Source organism: Cheilinus undulatus, linkage group 18 (assembly GCF_018320785.1).
Source record: "Cheilinus undulatus linkage group 18, ASM1832078v1, whole genome shotgun sequence".
NCBI classification, from domain to species: domain Eukaryota; kingdom Metazoa; phylum Chordata; class Actinopteri; order Labriformes; family Labridae; genus Cheilinus; species Cheilinus undulatus.
In genome coordinates this window covers 12,207,328-12,218,564 of record NC_054882.1, presented here as the reverse complement: position 1 = coordinate 12,218,564, position 11,237 = coordinate 12,207,328, and positions in this window count along the sequence as shown.

Here is an 11,237-nt window from a genome sequence, read left to right as displayed (position 1 = left end):
ATATTTGACTTACTACAAAACAGTCCTATTAATAAATTATGGAACAAGACAGAAGCGCTTTTTGTGAAATATTTGAAATACGCGCAGTTTAATTGCGTAAAATACGCTGTTTTATTATTATTATTATTATTATTATTATTATTGGAACAGGGGAATAATGTTTTGTTAGAAAATCAACTCTGGATCTTTGTCGTCTATTTTTTCAAACTCCGGCGGATCAGTCTTGAATTTCCGTCAGGATCGATAAAGGATTTATCGATCTTAAATCTTGACCAGCTCAGATCCAAAATGAAACATTCTTCGGCTTCTCTCTGGTTTTATTTCTGACATAAAAACTCCATTTCTTTCTGTTTTTCTTGTGTATTAAATCTCACATCTTCTGCGTAAAGATGGTGGAGTAAACTCAGCCTCTATGTGGACTTTCCTCTCTCCTCCTTGTCTGTTTTTTTTTTTTTTTTTTCTGAGTCACAAAGTTGATTATTTTTCCTGAGTCAGAGAGGTGAGCTCTTTTTTTTTTTTCTGCTCCAAACATTAAAAACATAAAAACTCTGTCAAGAAAAGCTTATCTCTGAAATCCCTGACCAAACAGCGCACTGTTTTCCTTCTTAAACATCTCACTTGGCGCTCTGTGTGCGCGCGCTGCTATCAGCTGTTTATCAATAATCAATCAGGGCAGTGAAAGGAGAGGAGAAAGGCTGAGTGTGTGTGTGTGTGTGTGTGTCAGAGAGAAAGCAGCGCCGGTCTCTCTGAGCTTTCAGCTGGACTTTAAACTCGATGGTGTGACTGTGTGCTGTGGATGAACTAGTCTGCTTTAGCCTCTATAAATAAACGCTATAATAATCATTAGAGCCTTTTCTCCTGCGCTCTAACAGCGCCGCTTTAACTATTAACGGATAACGCTGGTTGCTAGGCGACGGAGAGGAACGACAGGTGACTTCGGTTTACGGCTCAAAAAAAAAAAAGTTGTTCTAACCACGTCGTTGAAGGATTCAATTAGGATTTTTTTTATTTTGAAAGTTTGGGCCACGAAATAAATTCAATTTAACTACATTTATTTCATGAAAGTTCTTTTTATTTATTCATTGATATATTCATTTATTCATTCATCTACAGTGTTTAACAAATTTATTAGACCACCTGTCATATTTGTCTCAAAGACCATCCAGCATCATGAAGTGCTTTAATGCGGACTCTTTCATTTTCAGTGGGCTCTCCATTGTTTTACCATTTTGAGCAGGAATGAGGGATTTCAAACTAAATTCACCCAAATTTGAGCCGGCTCACTGGGCTTCTCTGAGAGGTCAGACATTAATCAAGCATAACATTCAAGCACTAAAACTCATTTTTCTGTTCAGGAATGCATTTAATAACTATAATTTGACACATTAATCATGAAATATTAATGTGCTTTACTATTTTTTCAGGGTTTTTTTGTAAATCAGTACATTTGAACATTCATGGATATCAATAATAATGATATTTTAGCATTAAAAATATCATTTGGGTTAAAGAGCTTCTACATATTGGTGTATTAACCATTGCAGAAACATAAAAAATGATTTTGGTAATTACCAATGCTGTTAATTTAGGGCAGCTGTGGCAGAAACCTTACTCTGGTTAGGGCTAGGCTGGTCTAATAAATCTGTTAAGCACTGTTTTTATTTATTACATCCAGGGGGCCTCTACAGTAGAGGATTAGGGTCATTAATTATTTTATTTTATTCATTTATTTTTTTTTATTAATGTTTAAAATTCGTTTCTTAGTTCCAGTATTTTTTTATTCTGAGATAAAGATGTCAGAATATTGAGGGAGAAAATTCAGAATTCTTTAAAAGTCAGGATTCAGAGAAAATGGATTCTGGCGTTAAAGTTAAAATTCTGAATGAGAAAAAAAATTGTGAGACTTAATCAGTTCATTTCAGGCTGAGGAAAGCCCCTGGATTTTTACATTAATGTCTTAATTTTAAGATTAAAGACACATTTCGGAGATTAAAGTCGAGATTTAGAGAAAATAGTCAGGATTTTACTGCTAAAGTCAAAATCCTGATTGAAAAAAAAAACTGGAGAGAATTAATTTCAGACTGAGAAAAACAATCCGAATAGTGAAATTATCGTCAGGATTCTTTGAATAAAATCAGCAGTCAGAGAAAACAGAATTCTAACGTTTAAGCAAAATTCTGTTTGTAAAAAAAACTGGAAACTTAATTAATTCATTTCAGACAGAGAAAAAAAAAATCTGAATTCTGCGATAGACGTCAAACATTTTAGATTAACGCCAGAATTCTGGGATTACAGTCAGAAATTTTAGATTAAATCCGGATTCAAAATGGAGACATAATCATTTAATTTCAGACAGAGAAAATTCTGGCTTTTATTTTGACCGTTTGTCCTCAGGATTAGAAATAATAGACGTTATAGTGAGTCTTTGATTTAACCCTTTGTGTGCTAAAACAGGCTCACTGTATCAGTAAAACGCTGCTAATCTTAATTTAGCCATGATTCCACCTCCATGATTGGCCTCACAGATGCATGCTGGGACATTTAGCGCTGTTTGGAGGTGAAGCTCATAGAACAGGTGTAGCTCAAACACTTTAGTGGATGTTGGAGCTGGTAGGAGGCGATGTGGCCCTCCTGACCCTCACATTTCACAAGCACCAGCTGGAGGCTTGAGCTGAAAGTGACATGTAGAGGTTTAGGTCGGTCCAGCTGACATGTTAGAATATTAGTTTCAGAGCTGCTGTGGTAACTACACAGGTTATCTATGGTCCTGGTTTACAGGGTAATAAAGGGTCTATAAGGGATCAGAATCACTGCAGAGGGCTTCTAAGAGAAAAACCAGATTTGGTGTCTGGGTTCTTGGACTCATTTGGACTCAAGGGAAATAAGAGAAGGCCTTTCTACGTTATCACGGTTAGTTTTAGCAGTAATAGATGGTTTTAGTGGTTATTCCTGAAGTATTTGAGCGTGCATGTCAGGAAAGGTGGTGTGTGTCCACAGAGACTTGTGTATTCTCTAATCTCCCTCTAAGCCTGCAGCGGTGGGCCACCAGCAGCCCACCAAAAAAGCTCCTTTTGGAGACTTTGGAGTGAAATGTCTGCAGCAGCAGCAGAAACTATCTTCTATTAGGTGTTTTGCAGAGCTGGTTTTGTTCGGCATAGAAGTGAGAAGTTTGGGATTACATTTCCATGTCTGAGGCTCGCTGTGTGGTCTTTGTGTGCAGCTTGTAGCTGTTGAGAATGACTTGTTGGAAGCGTGTGTGCTCTCATCGCTCTCTTTTGTGGAAACCCACAGAGTCCTCCTGGCTTTATGCTAGGCTGGTCCCCATCAACCCCAAGCAATTAGTCCCTAATCTCAAACTAATCTGATCTGAGTTAGTGACTAGCTGCTGGATTTTTAGTCGCCTGTTTAGTTTCACTTTCACTTTGGCGACAAAAATGCGTTAAAAAAAATCAGTGCATGGTGTAATTTTAATTTTAAGAGCATAAAATTCTATGTATAATCCAACCGGAGGAGCTTCAAGCATGACGTCACTGGATTATTGACTGGCTGCGAATGTACTGCTGTTTTTTTTTTTTTTTTTTTTTTGGTTTGTTTTTTTTTTAAGCAAAAACACTTTTAGTTGACAAAATTATACAACCTGCAATCTAAAAATTAAAAACGTATATATTTATTTGACAAAATTCAGCGTTCTTCTAACTAAACGACAAATTGCAGGTTTATTTTGCAATATGTGCCAACATTTAATCTGCACGAGAGAGAGAGAGAGAGAGAGATATTCCCAATAATTGAAAAATACTTCAATTTTATGGGCTAATAATGCAGGATTTAAGATCATGTTTCCTTTTAGAACTGTAGCCTGTGTCTGCAGGGTTAGTGTGCATCGTTTTACAGAACTAGTGCATGGTAGCTTATATTAAAACATCAGTATTTGAAGCTTAAATTCAACATTTTTAAACCCCTCTGCATCCACAATAAAAGCTCTAAAGACATAAAGTCTAAACAAATTATAATGATAAAATTAGGACTTTAAGAAAAGAACGTAATTTCCCTGATCGATTTGAGTGAACAATTACTGCAATTAAATATCAAATTAAATATTTAATTTAAATGAAAAATCTTCTAAACCAGGGGTGTCAAACTCAATCACAGCCGGGGCCAGATTCTGGAATCAGGTCTAAGATGAAGGCCTAACAGGGTCACCTTTAAAACCAGAAACTGTCAACCTCATTTGACTAGTAGCCTAATTAAATATGAAAAACAAAAAACTTAGCACTGATGATAAATGAGTTTGACATTAAAATTTAAAAGAGGTTTAAAGGCTCACAATCTGACAAAATTAAATTTATTAGTTCAAAAAAGGTCAAAACATGAAATTGAAAAATGTTTTTTAAACGCAAATATGTTAGGATGAAAGACAAATTCATGAATTTAAAAGGTCAAAATATTTTTTTTATTTTTATTTTATTTTATTTTTAAATTGTGAGCCTAAAAGGTCAAACTATGGGATTCTGAAGACAAAGTTTGGAGTTGAAAATATGAGATAACATACAAAATGATTGGTTAAAAAAGGTCAAAATATTATATGAGAAGTCAAAATTGTGGGTTGAAATGCTCAAAGTACAAAATAAAAAGTTTGAGTCCTAACTGTAAGATGCAAAATTGAAAATAAGAAAAAAAAATACAAATTTCTTTACTCACATTCCTGACTTCTTATTACTCCTTATATTTCCAGATTTTATGATGTAACTATGTTATCTTAAATAATCAAGGATACGTTTACATTTTTGTACTTGAGGAAATCTGCAGACCTCATACTGATGGGCCAGTTAGAACAGAAATATGCGCTAATCCTGCGGGCCGGATGTAAGTGTTCCACGGGCCGGATTTGGCCCCCGGGCCTTGAGTTTGACACCCCTGTTAAAACAAAACTTTCATCAGTGACGTCTCGGTAGGCCTCATTAAAAATATAAAAGACGCACGAGGCGGACCTGGTGCTGTCCACGGTCCTGAAAAATGAAAAACCAGCACATATTCAAACCCATTTAACAGAGTTGTTTACATTTGTTCTTATAATAATCCGGAGATGACTTTAAAAAAATGTTAATGTGATCATCCATGGGCTATGATGACGTCATTTACCGGTGTTTTTTAAACGACCTCGTTAAAACATGAAAGAAAAGACTGTGTTCTTTAAAATCTCAGCCCGTCTCTCTTCTCTTAAGTTCCTCAACATCCCCTCTGCAGCAGAAGGCCCGAGCATTCACGTGCATTACAAATAGGACAATTACACAGCCAAGCGCAATCACCTCCTTTGGTAAATGTTATTTTCAGCTAGCAGCAAAAATCTTTAATTGTCCCCCGTTTATCTGCTTCTTCAAGGCATTGTTCAAAGAGCGCAAACGAGGGTCATTTGTGAACCGGAATACTTTGCATGCAGAGCGGAGCACAAGATGCTGTAATACTTGACCTTTCAGCATAATTGTCGCAGGCATGAAATGCAGCATTCAGAGCAGGCTGAGTGGAGCTTTTCTCTCTCCCTTCTTCTGAGGAACAAAGCGCATTTTCCACGTCTTCGGTGTTCATTGGGCTTTGTTTCTTTTCAAGAAAATTTCTCCTGGACTGGCTGCAATTTATCTTCATTTTAATAGCCTAACACTGCAGGGCTCAAATCAGAACATTTCTACATTCAGCTCTCAACAATGGACTTCATGCTTAGCACCCAAAAAGCCAGAGAACTTGTAAATGGGTGTTTATGAGGTTGGGCTTTAACAGAAGGATGCTGGGTAGCATGGAGGATTTAAAAGTCCTGCTCAAGGACACTTAAAGGGGGCCGGAAACTTCTGAACTAATGTAGACTCAATAATGTTACAGAACAGACCTAAAAACTGCATCAGTTTAAACCTGCTTATTTATGAGCTGAGCTTGGATAACAAATATTTACTGCAGAATAAGATTTAAAACATAAAACTCACTGTAATTGTCCTTTAGATCCTCTTTAGATTCCAGCTATAGTTGAACATTTCACTATTACACCACCAGGGCTAACAGTCTGAGATGAAAAACAAATATCACCGTTTATACGGCTGTAAAAGTTTATAACTCTCTCTGAATTTAAACGATTCATGTCATCGCTGCAGATCAACACAAAGCCAGACTTAATTGCCTCTACCTCATGGACAAAGCTCTCATTTTTGGCTGTAAAGAGATCCAGAAGTCATTTAAATCAGCAGCGACTGAATGAAACAACACAGAAATGAGTTTAAGCATTTCCTAAAATAATGATGCATTTGAATACACTGTCAGATCAGACAAAGCTATTCATTAAATCAGAGAAACACTCGTCTGAAGCTCCATGTTTGGAGTTTTAAAGGACAGAAAAGTTCAGAAATTAATTTAAAATAAAGTTTTAATTAGGATATCGTCTGCATAGAAGTGAAGTTGTAGTGAAACTAAAAGTTATAGTATATTAAATAAATCTAAGCAAAAACATGAAATAACTCAAAACTTTTATATTGAAGGGAAGAGACTTTATTCTACCAAACCTGGAGAACAACAAAGCAGACATGGCTCAGTAATACACAGCAGCATGGAGCTGGAGAGGACGGTCCACTCCAAAAGAACCGGAGGAACTCTCTTGTTCTTTTATTTGTGCAAAAGAAAGAAAATTAAAATAAGACAAAGGAACACATTTTCATATTAAATACACATGAAAGAAACCAGGATCCCACCTAATATTAAAACATTTGTCACAAAATCCCAGTAAATTCACACACAACTGAAGTCTAAAAGCAGGGATATAAACCAGTTAACAAGCACATGGTTCCTTTTTTTATTATAGCACATTTTAAAGTTTGCTCTATCCAGTTACAAGTGTTTAAGATGTCTTTAAAAGCAGAAATCAGTGTTAATTTCATCGACTAAAACTAAGACTAAAAATGTTTGTCAACAGCCTTTTTTTCCATGACAAAAACTAAACTAAAACTAACAAAAACAGATCAGTGATGACTAAAACTGACAAAAACTGAGTCTAGTTTTCATCAAGATGACTAAAACTAGACTAAAATGTAATGTAGTTTTTGTCTGTCATTCAGAATCTGTGATATTTCTCCACTGTGGGTAAATCTGTCAAAAAACAATGCAACTATAGCTCTTCTGTCTCTCAGCTGTAGAGAGCAGGGACGCCTGGTTTAGCAGAGTGTGTAGAACACATTACCATGGTTTGGCACCAGATTTAGGCAAGAAAATAAATGATTGGACTAAAAGTAAAGACTAAAATGTGAACTTTTTATGGACTAAAACTAGACTACAATGTTATGAGTTTTCGTCCACTAACTAAACTAAAACTAAAAAGGGTAGAAATGACTAAAATGTGACTAAAACTAAGACTAAAATTAAAAATAGCTGCCAAAATTAACACTGGACTGCAGAAAATCTGATCCAGATCACTGGAGCTGATTGAGAACTGTCCTGTGCTGGTTCTTTAGACTGGACTATGAAGACAACCAGCTGATCTGGTCTAATGTGAATCTTCAGTGGATCTCAGACAGAGTTATAAAAAAAAACTGAAGGATTCAGGAAGCTGATAAACAAAAGAGTCTGTTTGCAGTTTATTTCTGTAAAACATGAGACCGTCTTCACCTCCACTCCTGACGTCTATGTATCACATGACTCAGAACGGCTCTAAGAGCTGCTTTTATATCTGGACCAGTCAGGACCTCAGTCACACGTCCAGTCTTACACTGGTCTGGTGGCACTGAGGACAGAATGGGACCAGGAATAAACCCACATATAAACCCAAACCTCTCTGCACCTCTACTGCTGAAGCCAGGCTGATTTGAGTCAACATTAACACTGACTTCACTGAGAGGATGCAGCGTTCTGAAAATGTGATGCTGCATCTAAAATAAATGAGTAAAAACATCTGCTCTGTGAGGGAAGTGTTGGCATTGACACTCTAAACCGTTTTAGTGGATTGGCTCTCGTCCCCTGAACTAATGAAGCTCTTCCCTGGTTCTGTCCAACTCAGCACAAGTGCTCACATTGTCATCATTCAGTAATGGCAGCGTGCTGTTGTCCTTAAATAACCCTGTCTTAAAATGTCCTATTAAAGCTGCTAGTATGACCACCAGGTTTGTCCAACTTTGGTGCCCCCTTTTGAAATAGTTGCTTCTTCATCCTTGTAGATCTCATCCTGTAGGTAAATCTATTATTTAATCCTGAGCTTCAACTGGTCTGGCCTCAGGACCAAGCCCACCTTTATGGTGACAAATTCATTACAAAATTCAAGCTCCCATATCTATATCGCTGTATGTGGTCTTAGTCCCATTTGTCCTAAAAGAGGACCCATAGTTCCTGTATTTAGTGTCATATTTACATAACACTCTGTTTAATTGCTAGCATAACACCAGACTTTACACTTCAGCTTCTTCATTAAGGACAAATCACCTCCTGGCTCCATCAGAACTATTTACAGTTTAAGACAGTCGGCATTCTTTTCACTGAAGGTCAAATTCTGGACATTAAAAAGACATTTTAATATCAGGACAAAACTTCTAAATTATGTCAGAATACAAACGCCTGGTTCCCTATATGCAACAGTGTTGGAGGTGAAGTTTAACAAAAGAACACAGTTCAGACTACTGTTTGTTGGCTTTATCATCCAGAAGGAAGGGATGTAGAACAGAGACTGATAAAAACTCTTTATACATGCGTATTCCTGCTCTACACCACTGATAATACCACAGTCTACGTGTTTTAAAGCTAACTGGATGACCAGTTCTCTGAATAACCTGGTTGTCCAAATTCTTACGAGACAGGTCCCACAGAAAGCTCTGAGGCATTCTGGGTAAATCTAATCCAGAAATACAAACAAATACAAAGATTATTTTAACCGATGATAACAACCAAAACCACCGCAGGAATGAAGGGCCCCATGAAATACAGCATATTAGGCTCAAACAGATCCTGATCCAACACCACAGTTCAACCTGACCCTGATCCACCACCATAGTTCAACCTGATCCTGATCCACCCCCATAGCTCAACCTGACCCTGATCCACCCCCATAGCTCAACCTGACCCTGATCCACCCCCATAGTTTAACCTGACCCTGGTCCACCACCATAGCTCAACCTGACCCTGATCCACCCTCATAGCTCAAACTGACCCTGATCCACCCCCATAGCTCAAACTGACCCTGGTCCACCCCCATAGTTCAACCTGACCCTGATCACCACTATAGCTCAACCTGACCCTGATCCACCAACATAGCTCAAACCGACCCTGATCCACCACCACAGCCCAAGCCATCCCTGATCCACCACCACTGCCCAAAGTAACCCTGATCAGCCACCACAGCACAGACCAACCCTGATCCACCACCACAGCCTGAGCCAACCCTGATCCACCACCACTGCCCAAACCAACCCTGATCCAACACCACAGCCCAAACCAACCCTGATCCAACACCACAGCCCAAGCCAACTCTGATCCACCACCACTGCCCAAACCACCTCTGATCCACCACCCAGCTAAACCAACCCTGATCCACCACCAGAGCCTAAACCAACCCTGGATCCACGACCACAGCCCACACCAACCCTGATCCACTTCCCAAGCCCAAACCTACCCTGATCCAAACACACCCTGCTAAACTGCATTAAGCCTCATCATGTGGAACATGTTTATAATTAATAATCACCATTAATCTGAGACATACTGCAATTAACCATGATTAATCGCACCCTTTTATGGCATGTTAAAATGAATCTTTTTTAGATTGAAATCTATTTTTGTTTGATTTTGTATTTTTCTCTGGTCTTAAACTGAAGGGGTAACTGAATTCCTGTTTGAATCCAGACCTTATTTTAGCAGTAGATCAAAGAGTATAATGTGACTTTAACCATAGAAAAAGGAACTTGTTCTGGATTAAAAATTAAAATAAGAGATCATTTTAAAGGTGCAGATGTCTTCTGACTGTCCTCTGAACTGTCTTGAGTTTTTAAAGGCAAATGAGACATTAGGGGGAAGTAGTGGGCTTATTTTACATCACTGTGGCTGCAGGAGACGCTGTCGTGGTTTAAATATAGTTTGTTGAAAGGGACAATAAAGGAACAAAAACAAATTAGCCCACTAATTGTGGACCTTAATAAATTGTGATGAACTCAATCTTGACAGGCCTTAAATAAAATGAATATTTGTCCCTCATATTCAAACTTTCTGAGGACTAACTCTAACCCTAACCTCAGCTGGATTAGATTTCCCTCCTTAGATTGTGGATGTTTTCCTGTAATTTAAATGCAAACGTGCCTTGGAGATGAGAATGTCTCAGTCTCTGTTGGACCAAAAACTCCTCTCAGTGATAGAAATTCAGCATTCTCTGTGTGTATTTGTGACTGTGCATGCACGTGTATCTGCGTGTGCGTGTTCCTGTTAACCACGGCCCATTAAAGCACAGCAGACTGAAGCGGAGATGTGGTGTCTGTGTACAGTAGCAGCAGGAGTCCTTTAGAAAGCAACGAGCCATCACTAACCCCGTTAACACTGAAACCCTCCGCACAGAGCTGAGCCCAAAGCCCCCCCCCAGCTATCAGGCTCTACATGCAGGAAAAAAACTGCTCTGGTTAATGAAGGATCAAAAGTCCAAGGATGTTCTTTTCACATGGCCGGAAGTTAATTTAGCTAGTCTGCATCTGCATACCATGAGGACTCTTCAGGCACCAACAAAGCTCTAAATATTCTACAGCTGAAGGTCTGGACTGTTATCTATGGAAATAAAGACGTGTTAGGAAATAAACTCCAGTTATAATGTGCTAAAAGCATGGGTGGCAGATAACCTTGCAAAGCAGACGGATACGCCCGTTTCCATGTTTCTCACTGGTGAATCCATCTTGCAAAGCTCCCGTCTGAACTGTTTGGGCCTGGTAAGAAAGTGACAGGACCAATCAGTGACAAGGGGCAGTACTTTCAGGAGTGGCGGAGTTGTGACGTAAGAAAGCAGCAACAAGAGGCTGGTGCAATTATGGCGGAAGAGCTTAGTGTGGATGCTGCAAAAGCGCCAGTTTTATCAGAACTTGACATTTCTTCGTTAAAAGAAGAACAAAGAATAGCCATGGTTCGCATTTTTCCTCGATAGCTTGGTTGCAGCTACATCATGTGTTTTGTTGGTCTGATTCGCCATTAAAGATGTGACAGACAGAGCGTTCATCCAATCACACTTTGTTTTTTTCAAATCCTCT